Source organism: Lithobates pipiens, unplaced genomic scaffold, assembly GCF_037356315.1.
Source record: "Lithobates pipiens isolate NorthernLeopardFrog02 unplaced genomic scaffold, aLitPip1_a1.2 Scaffold_8, whole genome shotgun sequence".
Lineage (NCBI taxonomy): Eukaryota > Metazoa > Chordata > Amphibia > Anura > Ranidae > Lithobates > Lithobates pipiens.
In genome coordinates, this window is record NW_027507903.1 from 298,234,356 (window position 1) to 298,250,581 (window position 16,226).

Consider the following 16,226-nt stretch of genomic DNA (forward strand, 5'->3'; position numbering starts at 1 on the left):
ATGCTTAGCAAACGTGCGATGGAAGACGCACTCCACGGAGAGGGGAATCAAAAAACGCGGGCTGCTAAAGAAAAGCTGAATCAAGCTTCTGCAGCTTCGAAGCTTGAGCGTTTTGCACGTGCATCCTCCCCAGGTGGGAAAGCTCAACATCACCCGCTGGGACAATCTAAAATGCAGGGGTCTGCCGGGGACAGGAGGAGTGCAGGTTGTCCCCCCACCAGATCCTGGTACCCCGCTGCCAGGAGGGGGCGTAGCTGAGCTGCCCCAAGAAGACAGCAGGGTGCCCCAAAAACCTGGGGAGGGTGGGGAACCGACTCTGCGTGAAATACTTATGGCAATCAATGACTGCAAGAACTCTATCTCTGGGCTAGACAGCCAACTGAGCAGCATCCAAAACGAAGTACACGCGATGAGCCAATTACTAAGCAATACTATTGTTAGAATGGACGCTCTGGAGGGAAGATTAAGCACGGTGGAAGATGGACTATTCCCTTTGCAGGAAAAAATAATTACACTTCAGAAACAAATTGTCGCACAGGCATCAAAAATTGATGACATGGACAATAAGAACCGCAGGAATAATGTGCGACTAATTGGCCTGCTAGAGGGTAGTGAGGGTCTTGACCCCATAAATTTCTTGGAAAATTGGTTCAGGGAATTACTGGGGGAGGTTTCCTTTTCCTCTACCTCCAGCATCGAAAGAGCCTACAGAGTTCCTCCCAGATCTCATCTATCTGAGGGACGCTGTAGACCAATGATCTTAAAATTCATTAATTATAATGATAGAGTGATCTTGATGCGGAGAGTTAGGGGAATGGGAGACATCTTCTACAAGGGGTCTAGGGTGTCATTTTATCCAGATTTTTCGCCAGACCTACAAAAACAGAGGGCGGAGTTTATCCCTGTTAAACGTACTTTAAAATCGCATAATATGTATGCCTTATTGTACCCAGCCCGTCTCCGTGTGTCTGCTTTGGGCTCAACAATCTTTTTTAGCTCTCCGCAGGAGGCCATGAATTGGCTAGAGGAGCATAAGGGAGCCCTCTAATGACACTCAGAGTTGGTCTATGCTGGTTCCTCCCCCCCCCCCCTTTTTTTTTTTTTCTCCTTTATCTGTGTGGGCAAGGTGAGATGAGTGGGGAGGGGGGAGGGGGGGGAGACAGTAAAATTTGATACTAGCATCTGTGGGAATAATTTTTCATATACTCTATATCTTATATACTTACTTTGGTGTGGAATTAAGGTGTACTAGGCTACTGCTTGTTGACTACTGATGGGTAACAATAGGGCGTAATAATTTAACTAGGCATATGGTAAAACACTATGGATTATAGAGCACTGTGGTATGATAGGATGAACTTATAGATATATAGACGAATTTATAGATAATATAATATTGCATCGTTTATTGTGAACGAGCTACGATGGAGGAGTTGAGTGTGTGGGTTTGGTTAATGTACTATAAATACGGGAACACTATAGGCTGACAAGTTGGGTGGGAATAGGTATGGTCACAGATGGGGTGAGTTGGGAGGGTGGGTGTTGGGGGGGGGCCAACTACATGGGTAAATATAATTTTGTGCTGTTATGTATGTTTATCACTAGAAACAATTGGTGAATCCATCTTGGTGAAGGAATAGGGAGCCAAATGGCTGCCGTTTTGGGTGAGATGGACGAACTAAATTGGTTAAAGCTGGGGTATAATGCTTTGGCCCATGGTACACTGAGATATATGGTGGATAGATAGCCCAAATAATTTATTATTTATAGAGGTAATAGGAGGTTAGAGTTGAGTTGGGGGGGTGGAGTGGGGGGGGGGAACTTATATGTTGTCTCCCCCCCCCCCTCTTCCCCCCCCCCCCTCTTCCTTTTTTTTTTTTTTTTTTTTTTTTCCTTTTTTTTTTTTTCTTCCCTTTCTTTTTTTTCTTGTTTTTTGGTTTAGGGGGGGGGGGGGGGGGAAAGGAAGGGTAGGATTGACATTATGGAGCGGTTATGTTTTCATCTTTCAATTATTGTGGACAGGGAGGGATATGATCGGGTGGGGGTCCAGTGAGCTCGGACATTGTTGAATGGGGTATGGGTATACCGGTTACAATTGAGACCCCTAGGGGTGGCACTGATGGGCAGGGTTGGGCGGGGGGTAGGAGGGGAGGGAGTTTTCGAACGCATGCTGAGAGGGATAAGGCGATGGGTGGGGACAGTTTGAGTAGGAGGGAGGCGACGGGGAGAGGATGCGGTTCCCTCTCCCCCTACCCTCCCCCCTTTAGGGGTATATCAATTATTGGAACAGATGGGTGAGAGGAATACTACTGGGGCCTATGGCTAGGTGGAATATAACCTCGTGGAATGTGAGGGGCCTGGGAGACCCTAAGAAACGCAGGTCTGTGATGTTAGAGACGGAGGGAAGGGGACCTGGCCTGCTTTTTCTTCAGGAAACCCATTTAACTCCAATTACGGCCCCCCTGCTCCATGATCGTAAATTCCAGGCATACTATCACTCTTTCCACTCGTCATACTCTCGTGGGGTGAGTGTGCTAGTATGGAAAGGTACGGATTTTCTATGCAAAGAGTCCCAGATAGATCAGGAGGGGAGATTTGTGTTCTTGCACTGCTTAGTGGCGGGGCAAGAGTACATTCTAGCAAATATTTATATACCCCCTCCCTTTAAATTAGAGGTTATGGATAGATTTCTTATGTTCAGCCTGGGCAAAATGGGCATCCCATGGATAATTGCCGGTGACTTCAACGAAATTATAGACAAGCGCCTAGATAGGTTTCCCTGCGCAGCTGGGAATAGTACAGGTCGTCTACATGAATTTCTACTGGAAGTGGGATTATGTGATATCTGGCGTATGCGATACCCTCAGGATAGGCAATATTCCTGCTTCTCCAGTACCCATCGGACGTTATCAAGGATAGATATGGGCTTGGGGAATAATGAGGCAGTAGGAGGGGTGACAGATATAGAATATGGGGTACGTAGTATCTCAGATCACTCTCCCTTAGTTATAACTTTGAATACGGGAGTGCGCGCCCCATGGAGAGAGTGGAGAATAAACCCCGCTTGGTTGGAACTAATTGATGGATCTAACCTCTTGGGGGATGAAATAGGGGAATTCCTTCAGGCAAATAGAGGGACAGCGGCCCCTGGTATGGTTTGGGATTCCCTTAAAGCCTTTATTAGGGGATTATTTATTCAGAAAATTGCAATACTAAAACGGGAGTCTCGAATTCAGGAAGAGCAAATTCGTAATAACGTTATTCAGGCTGAGAGAGAGTTTGTAGAAGACCCATCGCCGGGGAAACAACAAACCTGGGAGGATAATCAACAGATATACAAAATGGCACTCTTAAAAAAAGCGGAGAATCAACGTATTTTCCAACACCAATATTATTTTGGCGAAGGGGAGAAGGTAGGTCGAGTCCTCTCCTTATTAACTCGTGTCAACAGTCCCCCTACAGTAATATCGGCAATCAAAACGCAGAAGGGTGGTACTGTATTTAGGCCCTCCGAGGTTATGTCGGAACTGGGGGAGTATTATAGGACACTATACAAATCACCGGTACAGAGTTGTGAAGATCTGGCCACTAACTTTTTGCACCAAATAGATATCCCCGTGCTTTCAGACCAGGATAAGTTGAACTTAGATCTACCATTTACTCTGGAAGAATTAAAATTGGCAATGAATAGTATGTCCAACTATAAAGCTCCTGGACCCGATGGGCTACCAGTGGAAATCTATAAGCGATACAGCGAACAGCTGATACCAGCGTTACTGGAAACCTTAAATCACGCATTGGAGGCGGGGGAACTCCCCGCTTCAATGCGGGAGGCCAATATTATTTTAATTCTTAAAGAGGGGAAGGACCAACAAGAGGTCTCGTCGTACCGGCCGATCTCTCTGTTATGTTCAGACATAAAAATATTAGCCAAGGCCTTAGCAACCCGTCTAAATAGTTGCATCCATAAATTAATCCACCCAGATCAATCCGGGTTTATCCCGGGCAGAACAACTAATTCCAATATTAGGAGAGTATTTCTAAACTTACAAATACCTAGAGACGGTGGTAATCCAGGTGCTATACTAGCTTTGGACGCCACTAAGGCCTTCGACAGCCTGGACTGGGATTATCTCTGGGGTGTATTGGAACGTTTTGGCTTTGGCACCCAATTTACCAACTGGGTAAAATTATTATATAGGGGACCCAGGGCTAAGATTAAAATGGGGACCCTATTCTCCGACATGTTTTGCCTAGAAAGGGGAACGAGGCAGGGATGCCCGCTGTCTCCCCTCCTGTTTGTGCTGGCGATGGAACCCCTGGCTGTGATGGCGAGATCACGCCCTGACATCCGGGGATTCCGGCGCGGAATGGGGGAGGAGAAATTGGCTTTGTTTGCGGACGATGTTCTATTTTTTGTGGATGAGGTACGGTCAACTTTGAGCAATGTGGTACGGCTAATGGAGGAATTTGGGCAGCAGTCAGGATTGGTCATTAATTGGAGTAAATCAGCCCTTATGCCATTAATAGAGTCTGAAGAGTTAACATTGCCTAGAGTTGAGGGTTTAGAAGTGGTACCTAAGCTGAAATACTTGGGGGTCTGGATTTCCAGAGATGTAGATCGATATGTAGAGGAGAATCTGGTACCACTGCTGGCAAAGTTGAAGCAGAAGGTCAATAGCTGGTGTCGCCTCCCCTTGTCTGTGGCGGGACGCTGTAACCTTGTAAAAATGATCTGGTTGCCCCAGATTTTGTATATCCTCCATAATTCACCAGTCTGGATTAACCAGAAATGGTTTGACAGACTCGAGCGATTAATTAGAGAACTAATATGGAAAAAGAGACAGCCCCGGATTCGGTTGCGGACGCTGCAACTCCCTGTGGAGAAGGGAGGAGTGGCGATCCCACACTTAAAAACATACTTCCTATCAGCCCAGCTCCAGCATTTAGCTGGGGCTGGACTGGAGGAGGGTAGCTATCCGAATCATAAACTGATGATTGACAATGCATACCATAGAATTTTAGTTGAAGTCCTGGAGGCTAATTCATTTGCCCATAAGTGTCCCACCAACGCTCTAGCAAGGAAGGTGTGGCAGCTAGCTAAACGACTGTTGGACCAGGGGGGGGTAACAGAGTATACCCCCCTATGGAACAATAGAGAACTAGCGGAACTAAATAGTATTGATCGCTCTCTTGAATGGGAGAAGAGAGGGATTGGAAGATTGGTGCATCTCTATCAGGGGAACACTATAAAATCTTTTGAAGACCTTCGCCAGGAATTTGGTATCTCTAATAAAACATTTTTTATATACTTACAAGTGAGACATGGGATATACTCCCAGTATGGTACACTTGTAATTGAGAGGAAGAAGAATCCCCTAATACAGAGACTTCTTGAGCAAGGACAATTAAAGGGCCAGATCTCCTACCTATATACAAGACTTAAGGACAAAGTTCTGAATGGAGAGGCATTGGATAAATGTAGGAAAAGATGGGAGGATGACCTGGGTCCAATTGAGCAGGTACAATGGGACGAGATCTTAGCACAGGGGAATCTGGTGTCCATCTCCCCATCGCAGCGCATGTCCCATAAGCTTTTTCTATATAGAGCATATTACACCCCTAAAAAAATGAGGAGGATAAATAGAAAGCTTAATGGTGAGTGCCCTAGATGTGAAGCACCGGGAGATTTAATCCATATGGTTTGGAAGTGCCCAAAATTATATCGTAGTATCAATAGGATTTTCAATACTAGTTTGGAACCCGAAGCTAAACTTTGCTTGCTAGGGATTATGAATATGAGTAGAATGCCTGCTGTGACAAAAATATCTATATCTAGGTGCCTGTATCAGGCTAGACGTTTGATTGCGCTGAACTGGCAAGCAAAAACTCCTCCAGTACTGAGCGCATGGACAAATGCTATAAACTCCACGATCTGGTGTGAACGGGCAATGTATATTAGACAAAATAATCTTAAAAAATTTAAGTTGCTTTGGAATCCATGGTTGCGTGATATCGGCTACCCTCTAGATGAGATACCGTAGGATGAGACCTAGGCTGTACTGTACCTAGGCCGGGCCTGGTGGGACGTGGGAGATTATTGGAAGACTCTTACTACTGTATCCGAGCTTCCTTGCCGTATCGCTATTGGTTTGGCTTGTTGAGTAGATTTGGATGGACCTCACAGCAGGCGTTCGAAGTACAGGGTTGGGGGGGGGGGGGGGGTAGGGATTAGCTCCGTAGCCTATTAGGGATAATTAGATGTTAGCTATGGTAATGTTTTTGATATTATGTAATGTATCTTTCTCTGTTTTGTTTTAAAGGATAAGTTGTTATCCCCTGTTGGTATGCAAAAAAAAAAAAAAAACTTTTTCCTACAAACTGCAAAAGTATGTTATTTATATGTATATTTTAAATGCATATATATTTAATAAAGATTAATAAAAAAAAAAAAAAGAGATGAGCGTGAAGGATTCTAATGCCGCGTACACAGAATCCGTCGGAATGCGTCTTATCGGACCGTGTCGTCAGATAATCCGACTGTGTGTGGTATGCATCGGACTGATTCCGTCCGAATCTCCGTCGGACCCAATTTTCCAACATGTTGGAAATATTTCCCGACCAACTGGGCTGGTCGGACGTAATCCAATCATGTTTAGAGAATTTTGATCGGACCAAGTGCCATGCATGCTCAGATCAAATTCCTACATCAAAGCTATTGGCTACTAGCCTGAATCTAGTCCCATCGTAATGAAATTACGTCATCACGTTCTGAAAGATCGGATTTTTCGACAACTTAGTCCGACCGTGTGTATGCAACAGTTTCGGACACAAACCGTCAGACTAAATCTGACGGACAATATCCGACGGATTTGGTTGTGGAAATCTCCGACCGTGTGTACAAGGGCTTAAAGAGGAGGCCTCCCCACCTCTGAAAAAATGAAAAGCCAGCAGCTACCCATACTGTAGCTGCTGACTTTCAATAATAGGACACTTACCTGTCCTGGAGTCCAGCAATGTTGGCACCGCAGCTGATGTTTCCATCAGCTGTTGGGTGCTGCCACCCCCATTGCTGGTAAGGGAACCCGGCATTATAGCATTACAGCCTCACGCCGGGTCCCTACTGCGCAAAGGCACCGCTGTGCTCTCCTAATGGCCCGGTGGTGGGGGAAGGAGGAGGGAGCTGAGCTGTGACATAATTCGCCAAAGCCCAGACTCCCGGAAGTGGGGACAGGATACCTGTCAAAGACAGGTATACACTCCCCTGCCACCCCGAAAAGGTGCCAAATGTGGCACCGGAGGGGGAGGGAGGAGACAAATGAGAGGAAGTTCCACTTTTGGGTGGAACTCCGCTTTAAGCTCATCTCTACGCTACGTTAAAAGAAAAAAACTGAAATCATTTTCTGTTTTGATGTTCACCTACCACAATTTCTGTAAATCATAGCCGTGGTCTATTTTTTGTTCTAATTTTCCTATTGAAAATACTGGCTAGGCTGCAACCACTCTTGGTTAAACCCTTCACACCTAAGGGTAAAACAAATCTAAATGCCTAAGCACAATTTTGCAATTTTGACATGTGTTAGTAAAACCGTACATATCACCACAGCTGCTTTGTGCATCCAGGTGGATTATACCCTGTTTTTTTTTTCAGGACAAATTGGGCTGTCATTTGGTGGTAAATATGATATCTTATCCTTACTTGACCCAAATACTAAGAACCCTTTCACACTGGGGCTCCCCCGTGCGTTAGCGATAAAGCAGCGCTTGTTTTAGTGGCGCTTTTACTGCTGTGTAATTGGCACTTTTTGGCCACTAACAGGGTGCTTCTAACCCTTAAAGGGCCCGTGTTGCAGCGCTGTTGAATCACTTTTCAGGTGCTTCCGAAGCACTGCCCATTCATTACAATGGGCAGGGGCGTTTTGGCAACGCTGTATACAGCGCTTGCCTATAACCTCAAGAGACTCAGAACTGAGCTGTCCACAAAGCTGGCACTGCCCTATTTGAATGTGCTCTTAGGACCTCCGAAACAGGAAGGTCTTGTGAAGACTAGGTCCTTTAATTGTCTTAACCTAGGAGGTAACTGAACGTGTTGATGCTGACTGACCCTGCCTGAAGCCACACTGGAACCAAGTACAGATTTCAGGTTTCCTGAATGAAAAGGTAGCTGCCAAGCAGGTCACCAGAGTAATTAGCTCAACGTCCAGGGGATATAGTTCTCTCACTCAACCAAGAAAGGCGGTAAATTGACTTGTTTAAATTGGAAGGAGAAATACACCCCATTGATAAAAGCAGTCTAGAGTTTTAGGACTAATCTGTCCTGGAAGAACATTAACTGAGGCTCCTTGAGTACAAAGCATATAGTTCTGATACCCTTTTTCACAGAGGTTGTAGTTGTAGCAACCAGAAATCCTCAGGGTTAGATTGCAGAGTGTACCCAATTCTGTAGGATAGAAATGAGGCCTTGATAGAAATGAGAACCATAAGCAAGTTCCATATAGGGAACAATGGTTTCCTGGGAGGTCTATAACTTCATGCAAGCCTTTTAAGAATTGCATCACCAAATGGTTAAGGACTCCTTAAACCCTTGTAAGTGTAGACAAGGCTGAACTTTGAAAACTTTTTTAACCTAGGCCTCTGTTCCGCCCCAGTTGTAAGAACTGTAGAACCTTGGCTGGTTTAGGTGATAAGGGACTGCAGGCTTTTGCTGTTTGAGATCTGCATAATTTTCCCATATTCTTTGGTAAGTCTTATGCCGCGTACACATGTAAAAGTCCGGCGGACAATCCACACGTGTGTAGGCTCCGGTGGACTAAGATTGTAGTTTTGCACATCAATACGGCCGTGTGTGTGCTAGTCTGCCGTACTTTTGAAATTAACGGACTTTTCCCGCCCGGAGAAAAGTCCGTTCATTTTGAGCGCGGCTCCAGGTAGCCGGGACCAGCAAAGGAGGCATCGCTGGCCCCATCACCTGGTATGGACTTAAAGGGGAATTCCCTACCCTGAAAAAACGCCGTGGGGATCCCCCCTAGATCCATATCAGACCCTTATCCGAGCACGCCACCTGGCCGGCCAGGAAAGGGGGTGGGGACGAGTGAGCGGGGTGCCAAAGCACCTTGTCCCCATGTTGATAAGGACAAGGGCCTCTTCCCGACAACCCTAGCCGTTGGTTGTCGGGGTCTGCGGGCGGGGGGCTTATGATGCTTATGATCCCAGAGGATGCTGGGACTGTGACATCATAATGGACAGGGACATCATCCGGCGATGTCCCTATATAAGTCGTGACCAGAGACAGCTACAGCTCAAGAAGAGAAGAAGAGAAGAAAAGAAGAACAGAAGAACAGAAGGCCAGAAGACAGCGGCGACAGAAGACCGGGCCACTGCTTGTAAAAGAGCTAGAGGAAGGCGCGGTGGCCCGGCAAGAAGAACCAAAGAGGGGGACAAGACCCCCGAAGAGGGGGACAAGACCCCAAAGTTGGAAGAAGAGGGTGGCGGTGAAGAAGAAAGGCTCCTCCGCTAGTAAAAGAAGTAGTAAAAGAGCAGAAGATAGCGGAGGAGTCCAGTGAGAAGACCCCCGAAGTTGGAAGAAGACTCCCGGAGCTGTGCAATAAACTATTTTAACCCTTGTGTGTTGTGTTTTTTTACATTTTTTTCACAGGTGAATGGGTAGGGGTACATTGTACCCCATACTCATTCACATAGGGTGGGGGGCTGGGATCCAGGGGCCCCCTTTTTAAAGGGGGCTCATGGATTCCGATAAGCCCCCTGCCCGCAGACCTGACAACCAACGGCCAGGGTTGTCGGGAAGAGGCCCTTGTCCTCATCAACATGGGGACAAGGTGCTTTGGGGTGGGGGGCCGCCCGGCCCCCCCTTCCCCAAGGCACCCCCCATGTTGAGGGCATGTTGAGGGCACGGCTCAGGAGGGGGGGCGCTTGCTCATCCCCACCCTCTTTCCTGGCCGGCCGGGTAGTGTACTCGGATAAGGGTCTGATATGGACCTGGGGGGGACCCCCACGCCGTTTTTTCGGCGTAGGGAATTCCCCTTTAAGTCCATACCAGGTGACGGGGCCAGTGACACCTCCTTCACTAGTTCCGGCTACCTGGAGCCGCGCTCAAAATGAACGGACTTTCCTCCGTGAGTGTGGGCGAGTACGTTCATTTCAAAAGTACGGCGGACCTAGTCCGCTGCAAAAGTGCCGTGTGTGGGCAGGTAGCTCGTTCGGAGAGTCCGGCGAACAGTCCGGCTGTTTGTCCGCCAGACTATGTCTGCTGGATAGTCTGATACGTGTGTACACGGCATTATTCATGAATACCTCTCTGGTTTGACATAAGGTAGGCGCTATCTGCACTGAGCAAACTTGATTTGGCAGCCCCGCCTCTCAACTTCCATGCCATAAAAAATATTCTATTGGAGCTGGATGACAAAACTGTCCATGAGAGAGCAAATCCATCATCACTGGAAGCAGCAGCGGTGACTCAATGCTTAATTGTAGGAGAGATGCTAGAGCATTCTAAGTCAAAATGGTTTATTTGCAATTATTGATACAGGTAGTTCCACTGACAGCTTAAGAATTCTACCCTTCCACTGCTGTCTAGGCACAGTACAAATCTTGCTCCTTTTTCTAAAAAGGAGTGAAAGGCAGAAGTGCTTTGAACACTACTCTCAGTTCAAGAGCATTTAAAGCTATGCCTCATAAGCTTAACATCCCATGACTTTGAGCAGCCTGCTCTTTAAAATGCATCCCCCAACCTTTCTAGCTGGGGTTTGATGTGATAATGTTCCTTTAGAAAACAATTGGTCAGTTATGAAGAACCAAGGATACTCCGGCACTGTTCTGCTGGAAGAGGACTTCACTCCCAAAAGCACCCATGGCTTTCTCTATCAGAGGATGGATATTCCCTTGTGGAAGTTCTACTGATTTTTTCCCATTGCTATTGCAGACAGTAAAACCTTTGTGAATGCCCTGGGGGGAGCTGTACAGACCGAACGGGAGGCACTGAAACTGGAAGAGGAATTGAAGATGAATTGGGACAAGTAGGTGTCTGATAAACCTACAGAGCATCCAGTCTCCCAGATTTATGAATAATATAATTGATTGGGGGTTTCCATCTTGCACGACTCCAACTTCCTGTGCTTGTTGAGTTTTTTTTTTCCTTAAACTTTAGCACTGGGCGCAGATTACCTGATTTTGATTAATTTTTTTGCTAGAACAGAGGTGAACCGAATCCTCATCTCCTCTGGGCAACTGGAACCCTCACGATTGCTTGTTTTTTTTTTTTTTTTTTAATCCAGCTACAAACTGGACCAGAATTTTTTACTTTTCCATCAACTCTGGTAGCCTGGCTGACTGGAAGAGATTGAAAGGTGGACTTCCCACCTATTAATGTTGTATGATCGTTATGCTCATTGAATTACACCCCTTCATGGGCGAACATTTGTCATGATGTTATACTTTTTCAATAAAAAATGATTGTACCAGAAAGGTGGACCTCCCTTAAATTTCCACCAATGACAATATAGCTGATATGGCCCACTGATCCTGAATCTTTTCCATCTAGGCGTGTGCGCAAAGCTTCACACAGGCACCCCCTGGATGAGTGCACCCTTAGAAGGACTTCCGCTGTTCTCCCAAGACAGGTGCCTTAGATCGTTAAGGCTTCAATAATGAAGATTGGATACTTCTCCAGTTCCTTTACCAATCTTTTTCCCGGTCTGTAGGATTTTGCCTCCATGTATCTACTTGGGAGTTGCTGCCTATATGCTGGACCTTTTTGAATTTTCATTTTTTTGTAAGATGATATTCGCCCTGACCTGCTAGTGGTCACCCTTGAGATGGCTGTATCCTGTCTACTCCCCAAAAGATTGGATCCATTGTCTGGTATCTTGAATCAATTTTCTGTAAAACTCAATGCAACATGACTACCTGGAGGTGCGCTGTACACAGAATGTGTACAGAACACCCCCCTGAAACATAATTTCCTGCTTGTATGACTGGCTCACTGATTTTCCCAGAAGTCTGCACCAAGATACAAGTCAGATTTGTGGCATCCACTGCAACAAAAATGTAATTTTTGATAAGATACTCCCAATTGGAAATCATGTCTAAAGTGATGCAGACCCTGCCACTTTCCTCAGAGTCCTGCAGGTGCACCAGCTGGTTGATAATTATGAAACCATTCCCATTAGACTCACTCAGCACATGGGCTGGTTATTGCTGGTCTGCCGCCACCTGTAGATGCTACAGTATTTAGGAGAACTTCAGATCTAGATCTCATTTTCGGCCTCCTTGAATGAGACAGCAAGGTGACATGTCTTGCCAGCTACATTAATGATGCATTCATCACCGGAGGAGACTGCTGCAGGTTGACCTTTAGCTTTTCAGGGTATATAGTTTTGACAGCCTGTTTATTCAGGCATTTTTCTCTGACCCCTTCGATTCTTCCTGGATTAACTCCTCCAGTTGATCAGTGAAGGGAATACTTTCTAAACTTGTGGAGAGTTTCCTCCACTTCACCCAAGGCAAAAGTGTCCATAGCTTCCCTTGCAAAAAGGCTCTATTGGGAAATCTTCAAAGCTTGTGGCCCCTTTAACACTTTCTTCCCATGGCAAGCTTTCCAATTTGGACACCACCTACTGGCTCTGGTTGGAAGTGCTATGCAATCCAGCCACCGACTGGGGAGCACAGGCTTCATGCATCAACTCCTTGGCTGATTCTTTAATCAAGCCGGTTGCTTTCCAGACATCCCCTTCTTTGCTCCAAGTGGACTTGACATGCTAGCTTGTGAAGCAATGTCTTTCCATCACACATGCAACAACCATTAGGGCTGGTAATCTGTGGGGTAAAAATGGGGAGCAATAATGAGAGGTGAGATGATGACATTTATCAATGTTGCCTGGATGTCTGCGCTTGAATGGTGACTGTTCTGGCTTTTAGCAAGCTACCTCCTGCCTTGTATCAACGGTTCTGGTTGGTGGTGGTGTAATGGTTTGGGGGATAATTTCTTGGCACACTTTGGGCCCCTTAGTACTAATTGAGCATCATTTAAATGCCATGACCTACCTGGCTATTGGTGTTGACCATGTCCATCCCTTTATGACTACAGTATACCCATCTTCTGATGGCTACTTCCAGCAGGATAATGCACCATCAAATCATCCCACCACTGGTTTCTTGAACATGACAATGAGTTCACTGTACTCCAATGGCCTCCACAGTCACCAGATGTGCAGCCGACAAATCTGCAGCAACTGCATGATGCTATCATGTCAATATGAACCAAAATCTCAGGAAAGTTTCCAACACCTTATTAAATCCATGACAGAAAGAATTAAGGCAGTTCTGAAGGCAACATGGGGTCCAACCTGATACTAACAAGGCGTACCTAATAAAGTGGCCGATGAGTGTATATCGTAGACTAGCAGCCTCTGTATTTGGAATTTGCAGTGCTGAAGTTTTATAAAATAACCACTAGATGGTGCAAAAACATTATCTATTTATGTGTAACTTTGCTGAACATCTTCTGGACTACTCTTGCCCTGGCTCCTTTAATGCTTTATTCTTATAATCATTTCCTTGTAGCAATAGTATCCAAACCTACAAAAGTATTTTTTTTTTTTTTACTTTTCATTCTACACAAAAAACGTACCGTATATACTCGAGTATAAGCCGAGATTTTCAGCCTCTTTTTTGAGGCTGAAAGTGCCCCCTCGGCTTATACTCGAGTCACCGCTGTCTGACTGCTCGATCAGCGTATCGAGCAGACAGACGGCGGACATTAAAATTCAAAAGCCGCGCCTCCTTCTCCGCCTCCGCCTGTGATAGGCGGAACACTGAATTTCCCAGCAGTCAGTGTTCCGCCTATCACGGACATCCGTTCATTCTCATACTACGGACGAGTATGAGAGGATGTCCGTGATAGGCGGAACACAGGCTGCTGGGAAATTGAGTGTTCCGCCTATCACAGGCGGAGGACGGAGGCGCGGCTTTTGAATTGTAGAATGGCCGCCGAGAAGAGCGGCGATCCATCGGCACGACACGGGACGGAGGAGGCACGGGACGGAGGAGGCACGGGACAGAGGAGGCACGGGACAGAGGAGGCACGGGACAGAGGAGGCACGGGACAGAGGAGGCACGGGACAGAGGAGGCTCGGGACGACGGCGGCTCGGGACGGAGGCTTGGGACACAGGTAGGCTGGACACACACACAAGGCTGCACGGACACACACACACACACACACACACACACACACACACACAGGGATGGATGGATACACACACACACACACACACACACACAGGGATGGATGGATGGATGGATGGATACACACACACACACACACACACACAGGGATGGATGGATGGATGAATACACACACACACACACACACACACACACACACACACACAGGGATGGATGGATGGATGGATACACACACAGGGATGGATGGACGGACACACACACAGGGATGGATGGATGGATGGATGGACACACACACAGGGATGGATGGACGGACACACACACAGGGATGGACGGACACACAGGGATGGACAGCCATGTCTCACCCTCGGCTTATACACGAGTCAATAAGTTTTCCAGTTTTTTGGGGGTAAATTGGGGGCCTCGGCTTATATTCGGGTCGGCCTATACTCGAGTATATACGGTATCTACAGTGGTGTGAAAAAGTGTTTGCCCCCTTCCTCATTTCCTGTTCCTTTGCATGTTTGTCACACTTAAGTGTTTCGGAACATCAAACCAATTTAAACAATAGTCAAGGACAACACAAGTAAACACAAAATGCAATTTGTAAATGAAGGTGTTTATTATTAAAGGTGAAAAAAAATCCAAACCATCATGGCCCTGTGTGAAAAAGTGATTGCCCCCTAAACCTAATAACTGGTTGGGCCACCCTTAGCAGCAACAACTGCAACCAAGCGTTTGCGATAACGTGCAATGAGGCTTTTACAGCGTCCTGGAGGAATTTTGGCCCACTCATCTTTGCAGAATTGTCCTAATTCAGTTACATTAGAGGGTTTTCGAGCATGAACGGCCTTTTTAAGGTCATACCACAACATCTCAATAGGATTCAGGTCAGGACTTTGGCTAGGCCACTCCAAAGTCTTCATTTTGTTTTTCTTCAGCCATTCGGTGGTGGACTTGCTGGTGTGTTTAGGATCATTGTCCTGCTGCAGAACCCAAGTTCGTTTCAGCTTGAGTACACGAACAGATGGTCGGACATTCTCCTTCAGGATCTCTTGGTAGACAGCAGAATTCATAGTTCCTTTTATCACGGCAAGTCTTCCAGGTCCTGAAGCAGCAAAACAGCCCCAGACCATCACACTACCACCACCATATTTTACTGGTATAATGTTCTTTTTCTGAAATGCAGTGTTCCTTCTACGCCAGATATACTTGGACACATACCTTCCAAAGAGTTCCACTTTTGTCTCATCGGCCCACAGAATGTTGTCCCAAAAGTCTTGGGGATCATCAAGATGTGTTGTGGAGAAATTGAGACGAGCTTTGATGTTCTTTTTGCTCAGCAGTGGTTTTCTCCTTGGAACTCTGCCATGCAGGCCATTTTTGCCCAGTCTTTTCCTGATGGTGGAGGCATGAACGCTGACCTTAACTGAGGCAAGTGAGGCCTGCAGTTCCTTGAACGTTGTTGTGGGGTCTTTTGTGACCTCTTGGATGAGTCGTCGCTGCGTTCTTGGGGTAATTTTGGGCGTCCGGCCACTCCTGGGAAGGTTCACCACTGTTTCATGTCTTCGCCATTTGTGGATAATGGCTCTCACTGTGGTTCGCTGGATTCTCAAAGCTTTGGAAATGGCTTTATAACCCTTTCCAGACTGATAGATCTCAATTACTTTCTTTCTCAATTGTTCCTGAATTTCTTTGGATCTCGGCATGATGTGTAGCTTTTAAGGATCTTCTGGTGGACCTTACTGTGTCAAGCAGCTCCTATTTAAGTGATGCCTTGATTGTGAACAGGTGTGGCAATAATCAGGCCTGGGTGTGGCTAGAGAAATTGAACTCAGGTGTGGACAACCACAGTTATAGTATGTTTTAACAAGGGGGGCAATCACTTTTTCACACAGGGCCATGATGGTTTGGATTTTTTTTCACCTTTAATAATAAACACCTTCATTTACAAATTGCATTTTGTGTTTACTTGTGTTGTCCTTGACTATTGTTTAAATTGGTTTGATGTTCCGAAACACTTAAGTGT